The following is a 9254-nucleotide window of genomic DNA, read 5'->3' as shown; positions in this document are numbered from 1 at the left end:
GCCAGGGGCACAGTGTTGGGGAATTGAAGAGTTAGTGGCCAAAACAGGTGATCTTGTCTATGATCTCTCAACTGTTCCTAACGGCTTCAATGCATCTCATAGGTTCATCAAAATGCCACCGCACTTCACTAGAACATGGCATACTAAGTGCAGTTACTGAGAAGCAGAGCCATCTTAGATCCTGTGCACAGGGAAATATTAAAGTCAGAAGTGGCCAACAGAGGTAGGCAGGTAACACCAGCGGGCAAGAGGAGACCTAGACCTGACTTGACCACTCATTCCTTAGGTGACCTTGAGCTTAACTATTCTTGGTCTGATTCCTCCTCTGTTTAATGAAGTTATATGTCTGCCTTCAAACCTGATAGAGATGAGATGAAGCTAGAGTAATGTATAATCATAAAGCAATTTGTAAAAGTGAAACACTATGCAACCATAAGGTAATACTATTATTTCCAGATAAATTAGGACAGTAGGGAACCCTAACACTACCCCGTCCTTCCCCTCTACCTCCCATCTTGCTGCTTTTGCATTCTTATCTTTTCATTACTGAGTGGATCAGCTTCTGGTTGAAATTTCCATAGGAACAGAAGAAATTTCCTCCATTAGAACAGAGTAATGAGTCTTTAGAAATAGTGCCTAGCACAGTGGCCTACCTGCAAATATTTTTAAATTTAATACAAATCTTTGATGCTAATGTTTTGTAGGTGTCTGGAATGCAATGAGTTTGTTAGCAAAGACTGTATCACTTTTTTTTTCCACCCACGATCTTGCCCTCACAGGTGAAGAACATAAGACTGATGACAAACTTCCTTTTAAACAAGATTCTATAAAAGTTTTAAAACTTTTTTGCCTATCGCTTCATATTTTCAGCCCACATCATTTCTTGGAATTTCAAGTTCTAGCTTTCATTTAACCATTCTCTTTTTCTGTGTCCTGGAAAAGCTGCTTCATGCTTCCGTGAGGGACAATGAACCATGTCTTCCTGGAATTACTGAATAGGTGTGATATTATCCTATCCAGATCCTTATATTTTTATAGATTTACTTCCATGGTTCTGCAAGGCCTTGATTTTTCCAACTGAGGGGCCCTAATCTTTTCTAGTTTGTTTTCATATAGAAGCCATTCTCTCTCTTTTGTCTGAAAACCCATTTGCCACTTTTATAAGACATTTTACCACCTTATAATTATTACAGAAACCACAGCTCTCTCTGGAGAGCTCACAATTTGCTAAATTAGATGGATGATATATCATCAAGGGTCATGGGTCAGAGACATTCCTGGATGGAGCTACTATTTAAAAGAAGGAATAAAGCTTTGTTTATCCCCAGAGCTTCGCAATTCCAAACAGGAAATCTTCCTCAGGTTTACCAGTATACACTGATGTCATCTTATGTCTTGACATTCACTAGGGCAGATGATTGCCAAGGTCTTGCTGCCTTTGAACTTGAACAAATAGTTCCACTTCAGTGAAAGTGACTCAGAAGTCAATCTTCACAGCTGCTGCTCTGTTCTCTGGATGGCAGGGTGTTTATGTTTCATGGACAAACCCTGGATAGTGGATGTTATAGCAAAACATATACTCTCTCTCTCTCTCTTTTTCCCTCTTAAAATAGTCATGGAGTGCTTCCCCTGCTTTTTAGCTGCGGTCACACTGACAACTCCTCTAAACTTAGCATTTCCTGGCTCACACAAAATATCTGTAGTTCAAAATAGTGTGTTCCTTTCTGATTGCACATTTCTTAAGAAAAGAACTTTGTCTTCTCTGTCAGGCCTCTACTCCATGTCGCTAAGGCTTGCTCACTAATGATGATGGAGAGAAAGTCATAAATACCATTGATCACACACTCTGTCAAGGTAAAGATCACTCAACTGTCCAAGTGACCATGGGATGGATTAAAAGCTGAAGTAAATATTTAGGATTCAGCATTTGAGCTTGGAATGTGGTTTGTAACAACACCCAACCCCAGCCCACCTCCCATCATCCACTTGTGGGTTCACAATTATGCAAATTAGGTGTGGTGACTTTGGAATGCTGGGCCCATTCACCCCTTTTTAGAAATCCTTCTCATCTCCTTTGCTGTGTATCCCTAGGGAAAGTGATTCAACTGGTTGCCCAAAGAAGGATCCAGAGCTTTGAGATTATTATGCTTTGGATTATCCATACCATCAAGTTCCTTTCACATTACAGATAACTGAACGTTGTTTATCTAAGAGAAAATGATTTTTTTCTGACCTTGAACAAAGACACTTTCATTTAATAGTCGCAAGTAACAAAAGTGTATCAAGTTTGACTTGTTCAAAAGTTTCCAGCAGGGAATGGTGTGGGAGACTGATGTGGAAGGCATTAGGCAAATTTGTGAAAGCGCTATTGTGGATTCTTTTCTCATTTTTCTTGTCACTGTTTTCTTGTCACTTTTTTTTAGTAGATATAGACTTAACAAAGCAATTGTTCACACTGCACTATCAAATAGACTTGACAGAATGCCTTATCGTTTCAAGGGAAGTGTTTTCATCCCCTCACCTGGGTCAGGATGGTTTTCCAAAGCTTCTGCGATTTGTGAACAAATTTGTCTAAGATTAGGAAGTGCTGAACAGACATAGTGAACTATGTGCTCCCACGGTGACATAGTTATTAGTTGAGAAGGATCACCTGAGTTACAGCTGTTAAACTCAGCCATATGGTTCAGTTTGAGTTACCTTGGCAGTTCATGAACAGCTCAGGCTTACTTCTCTAGAATTCTTTAGTACTAAACTCTTTCAGAGGCTGCACCTATGGACACAAAAATTTCCATTAATTTAACAAATATTTCATATCAGATTAGAATGTGCCAGGTACTACCCTAGGTGATAGAGATGGATGACTGAACAATACTCTGTCCCTCACCTTTTTGGCTCTTACAGTCTAGAAGCAAAGAAAGACATAATTAATCCATAATTAATCACTGATGTGCAACAGAAGGAAAAAGTCTTCACAATTGCTATTGACTAAATTCAAACCATCTTTTCTCAAGGAAATTAGTTCTCTCCATCATTCCCTTACCTCCCTCCCCATGGCTTCAACTCACTGGGTCTATATTCAGGGCCACCTGACTGTCCCAAAGGAAACTGGTGAAGTCTCAGATTCCCAGATTTCTATAGGGATGCATGGTCAATCCCTGCTATTCTCTTCCCCTTCACCTCCAAAAAGTCATTTGACACAAGTTTTAGCATCTATCCCTCACCAAAAGGAAATTTCTCTGTGTGTCTATATGTTTATGCATGGAGAGTAGAAATTTTCAAGATTACCTGTACAGTTCTATTATTGAAATACATGCACCTCAATTGTCCAAACAAGACCAGCATACCTGTATCCACCAACTCAGAAGTTTCTGTAGCAGGTTGTTTAGGGGGTCAGACTCAGGAGTGTAAGAGAGATTTTGTAGCTTGGACCGTCTGTGTGGTGTCAGGTGAGTGACCAGAATTGCCCTCTCCTGAGAATCTGTAGCCATTTGGCACAATTAACTCTAAGTTTCCTGTAGTTCTCTTTTCCATCACAGCTGCTGCATGACTCTGATAAGTGTGTGCACAGGGGTGTGGGAAGGGAGTCAGGGGGAGGAGTGGAATTTCTGTGGCACTGGTTTTAGTTTGCTTTGATGTTTTCAAACTCAGAAGAAACGCACAGTAGGAAATAGGTCAAGTTTAGCAGAACTTTCTAGTAGACTTAGGAGACTTTGATATTCATCTAAGTAGATAGTAAACAATAGCTTCTGAAGTTGTTAGTTCAACATGCCTAGTTGGTAAATAAAATATTTGGCCTAGATTTACTGCACCACAGAGGAACAGAAACCACTTCTCTTTGGGTAAAATGCATTTTATTTTTATATTGAACAAGCACATTTTCTACGCTGCATCTGCACCATTGAGTGAGGGAAAGTTTGGTGGTCACTATATATCATGTCTATCTACTGGGCCAAAACAATGTCTTCAAAATCCCTAACATTCAATTCAAGAAGAAAATAAAAACCACTTTTTACAGAATGGACTCTTTGATTTGGTAGCCCCTTATAAATAGCCCTTCTATTTTTTGCCATGCCACCTAGGGTGGATTGAACGTAGAACTGTGAGGCATTTAATGTCTTTAGTCCCTTCTTGGTTCTCCTTCCTAAACTTGACTCCCTTCTACCAGTGCTCTGGCCTCCACGCTGTCATCATTGTCTAGTTTCTTGACTGTACAAGGACCACCCCTGCCCCACAACTTGATCTGACACTTCTGTTCATTGTTCCATATAAGTATAATTTATTGAGCACTTGCTCCATATCAAATCCTCTTCTAGGCCCTTTCCATGATTATCTCAAACACCAGTAGATAGATATGGTTATGATCTCCATTTGTCAGATTTTCTATATGTTACCAAAAAATTACAAACCTGTTATGTCTAAAGCAGAATCTTGCTCCCCTCCGCAACTAAATCCCATCTTCCTCATTCACCTTGCCCTCAAACCAACCCCCCAGAGTCATCTGACTCCCCTTCTTCCCTCATCCCCACATCTAATCCAGCAACAAGTATTGCCAACTCCACTTTTACTCTGTATCACAAATCTGACCATTTCTTAGGCATGCCATCATTTTCCCCTAAATTTAAGGAAGACTTTGCATTGATATTTTCTCTCCCTTGAAAATTCTTCCCTCAGACGTCCCCCCAGCTCGTGCCATCTCTTCATTAACATTTAGGTACAATGTTACCTCCTCAAAGAGCTTTCCTTTCCTGCCCTACCCCCCTTCTCATGCTCTCTTTATCCTGATTTAGTGATTTTTATGGTAGCTTTCACTATTTTTTCTTAGTGCTTACTTTAACCAGGTTTCTCTATTTGTATTCTATCTTCCCTGGTAGAATGTAAGCTTCATAAGGGTAAGGAATCTGACTCTCTAATTACCCAGGACAGGGCCTAACACAGAGTAGGCAATAATGCTTACGAATGAATCAACAGACAGATGAGGAAACACACGCCAACAGAGATGGAGGAACTTGCCCAAGTGCACACAGCTACTAAGTGGTGGACGCTGGACAGCAGCCTTTGTCAGTCTGCCTCTTAAGTTTTGTGCCAAACTAATTTTCACTCTCCTTTCTCCCCATCCTGCATCCTAGCCTCTTCAATCTGGTGTCTCAAGAAATCCAATGTCCAGCCTAGTTCTAAGTCAATGTCTCACTTCGTATAAGACTGTGGGCATTTTAAAAAGGAAGTCTGAAGATGGGAATTTGGTTATTCAAAGGAATGAATCACTAAATGCAATTACAATTCTAATCACTAAGGAGGAAGAACTGGGAGGTATTTTAGAGGCTGTCAGGGAGGAGAGCATGGAGACAATGAAGAAGAAGAGCCATCATGCAAAGGCTGGGCTAGCATCATCATCCCTTCACACACGCATCAAATATACGGTCTACAAATGTGTTTCGTGCGTATTGTTATCTCCTTGCTCCCCTCCAAGTAACCCTTTAAAGTTAGCAAGTGATATCTCTTATTCCCACATTACAAAAGAGGAAATGGAATCTCAGCATGGCTATGTGACTTTGTCCAAGGACACCTGGCCCGTGTGGCAGAGCAGGAGATGATGTCTGTATCTTCTGAGGGTCTCTACTCATTGTACTATAAGGGAATTTCATTTCCAGTTTGTCCCTTTCACAGGTATGAAGCTTGAAGATAAGGAACCATATATTAACAAAGGGGGACAACCATGAAGTGTGGTTTAAGAGGTGGGGAGACAGAATCATCTTTTTATCTAAGAGAACAATTTTGTTATAGATTTGAATGCTGGCGCTATGGCAAAATAAACACAAAACAACAACAAACAGATTTCAAAAAATAGACCTTTTTGTAAAAAAAACTTCAGAATTTCTGATACTTTGTCCCAGTCCTAATTTTCCCCACCAACTCCCTGCTATCTCTTCCGATCTCCTATTTCATTGTTGAATCTTTTTTTCTCCCTCCCTCCTACTCTCCTTCTTTCCTTCCTTCCCTTCCCTTCCCTTCCCTTCCCTTCCTTTGTTGAATCTTTTTTCTCCCTCCCTCTCTCCTACTCTCCTTCCATCCTTCCTTCCTTCCTTCCTTCCTTCCTTCCTTCCTTCCTTCCCTTCCCTTCCCTCCTTCCTTCCCTTCCATTCCCTTCCCTTCCCTTCTTCCTCTTTTAATTGTTGGACTAAAGTGGAGTAAAGGGTACAAATATTTTCATGGCTCAAAGTTCTTTGGTCTCATCCCTTAGAAAATGATCCCAACTACCTGTGTTGCCTCTCCCCCAATAGAGATTCCATAGAGACCGAAATGCAGGATTTGTTCTCTCCATAGTAATAAGAGCTTCAATTTTGTTTAGCACCTACTATACATGGCATCCAGTGTGATGATGGCTTTACCTTTACTGTGTCATTCAAGTCTCAAAACTCAGAATGAGGTATTATGCCCATTTTCTGGATAAGAAAACTAAACCTAAGCAATTTGTCCAAACTCACATAGCTCGTAAGAGACAGAACTAGGCTATAAACTCATGGATGATTCCAAAACTTGTTTTAGCCACTCTACCAAGTCTCGAAATTATGTACATATATGTAGCACCAATCGTGGCAGATGTGGTTAATCATTCATTAAAACTTTACGACCAAGCCCATCATCTTTCTTAATCCAGCCCTTCAGGCCGCCACTATCACTTACTTAGAGTTGGCATGGAGATAAAATTATCTGCAATCACTGCATTGTTTTATATCACCAAAATAGTCCTCATCTGTAGGGCTAGAAGAGTTCATGATTTTGTATTTTCCTGTTTTATAGAGTTGTCATAGTCTCAGTATTTCAATAACAGACCCAGTGATAGCACCAAAAACACTCACCTTCATTTTCAGACTTACTCCCCTATCTTTTTATTTTGAAGGCCTGTAGGGTTTCCAGGAGCCACCCCCTTTTTTTGACTGGAGGCAGACCACTTAGGGTCCCTGGGTTGAGACCCCAGGCTATTTGATATTCATCCATCTGGCTAATTTGATGTAACTGCCTTTGACAAAAGAGCTGTAATGCATAGGATTTTTGATGCAACACCGGACAATATATACATAATAAAGTAGCAAGTTTGGGCTACTAGATCATAAAAGAGAAACAGATGGTCAAATATATTTGACTGGTTTCAAGGAGGTGGCATATCTGATCAAGCCACACATGAAAGGTTTTGCACTTGATAACATCTAAATGAACAGCTTCACCTTCCCCACATTTTTTACTTCCATGAAATGTATCAAGGATCAGCAATGATTTCCTCCAGATTTGAGTATCTCAAGGCCCTAAGCAGGGAGGAAAGAAGGAGGAGGAGAGAAACCCATCACTAAATAGTATCAGAAAGTTCATGAAGAGTTATGGTGACTTAGGGTGCAAAAGCCAATGGGAAGAAGAGTGAGGCAGGAGCAGGAACCTGCATGACTGTCACTTGTATTTTCAGGAAGCCTATGCTCAGCCCCTCCCTGTGGACCAGCACCACCCAGTTCTCATGATCCAATCCGAGTTTCATCAGGGGATCTAGCACAGGGGGTTGAGCGCAGTTCTGGGCTCCCACCACTCTGTCTCAGACTGGCTCTGCCACATACTTGCTGGGCAACCTTAGAGAAGTGACTTAAGTCCTCTGATTCTCAAGGGCTGATTTTCAATCCTCTTTGGAAATCAAAATCATCCAGAAAAAATTTCTGCATTCTGGACTCAGATGATGTGGGAAGGAGCTCAGAGAGATGTCAATATTTTTACAAAGGTCCTCAGGAGAACCAAAACCACTGGACTGGGTGATCTTGAGGTTCCCTGTGGCTCCGACCAACTTCTTGTCTCTGAAGTTCCAAGCAGAAAGCAAGATTAGTCAGTGGGTTTACTCTGGGGGCCCTGGCTTTAACACTTACACTTAGAGTCCTGTTATGTCCTGAGGGTTCAATTGTAAAGTTCAGAGCTGTCTGTCCTCAGGAAAAAGCAGAATGTGGAGTGGTCTTCTTGGTCAGTTTGCAATGTTGGTCTAGCTGTCAGCATCAAGTGGGTGCCCAAAATATTAGAAAGTCAGTGAAGGTAAGCTGGTAATTAGCTGAGCGGTGACACTGGCAGAGGTCAGTCAGCCCTTTCGTGATAGCAGACCTTCCTCTTCTACACGGAGTAGCGAAGCCTTGTTGTGGCCTGAGGTTTTTTTTCTCCACTAACCTTAACAACAAAAAGGAACTTCTCAAGGAAACTTGACAATGGGATTCAGAAGGAACAATAGAATTGGATTTGATTTGTTTAATACTGAAATCAAGGTCACTAGAAAGTACTATGGCTCGTATTTGTGTGATTTAGGTTTTTTGTGGGTTTTTTTTTTTTTTGGCAACATCTTTCTTTTCATTTGATGGTCCTGTCATCCCCAGAACTGTGTACGTTGCTGATCCTGCCTGTATTCAAAGCTGTTATTAAGTGGAGTCTTTTAGATTTTAGAGAAATGATAATGGTTCCAAAGATGACAGAAAGTGGCAGCTGGTGACAAAAAAACCCCTTGATAAGACGACAACAGTAAATCAAACTACTGCCACTTTTTCGTTTCATGTTTGTTAATACCACCTCGCCTTTTGAAGTTTAAAGCAAGGTTCAAAAAAGCCAGGTGCTGAATCATAATATTAAAGCAAGTAAGGAGCCCCATGAAAGCCAGGAGATCTGAGGGGGGAAAGCAACAAACACAGCTTTCAACTGCCTTTTGTCGGCCTTTCTGCAGATGTCACCAGTGGTTATCCCAGCAGAGGGTTCGGCTTGTAGCAGTGCCTCTGGCTGATTCCCGCGCTGCGTTTCAAGTGTCAATCAAAAAGGAAGGACGCAGCTTAGGTCCTGGTCATTGTCCTGTGAAAAGAGCCAAGCATTTAACATTGATTTAGCTCCCTCAATATACAAAGATAGAGCCAGCTTTGTGCATCGAAAAGGGCCTTTGGCAAGGTTGCTTGTAGAGCAATTCCATCGCATCCAATGCGCCTTGGTTTAGCTGTCACACTGTGGTGTCTGGAGCCCTCTGAAAAGTTATTCAGGATTGAGTGAGCAAATTAAAAAGAAATAACACACTCCCTGCAAGAGCGGTGACCGTGCTGGATAAGGCCTGTTAGTATCTCTTGGTCTTGAAAACACTTTAAATAATTACAATAAATATCCAGCACTTTTGAAATGGTGAGTTAGAGCAAGGAAGAAAGGAAGCCAGAGAAGACCCAGGAACCCTGGTTAGTCCTGGGAAGGGGGGCAGCTTAGTT

Source organism: Hippopotamus amphibius, chromosome 3 (genome assembly GCF_030028045.1).
Source record: "Hippopotamus amphibius kiboko isolate mHipAmp2 chromosome 3, mHipAmp2.hap2, whole genome shotgun sequence".
NCBI lineage: Eukaryota > Metazoa > Chordata > Mammalia > Artiodactyla > Hippopotamidae > Hippopotamus > Hippopotamus amphibius.
Note: the sequence above shows the minus strand (reverse complement) of the source record.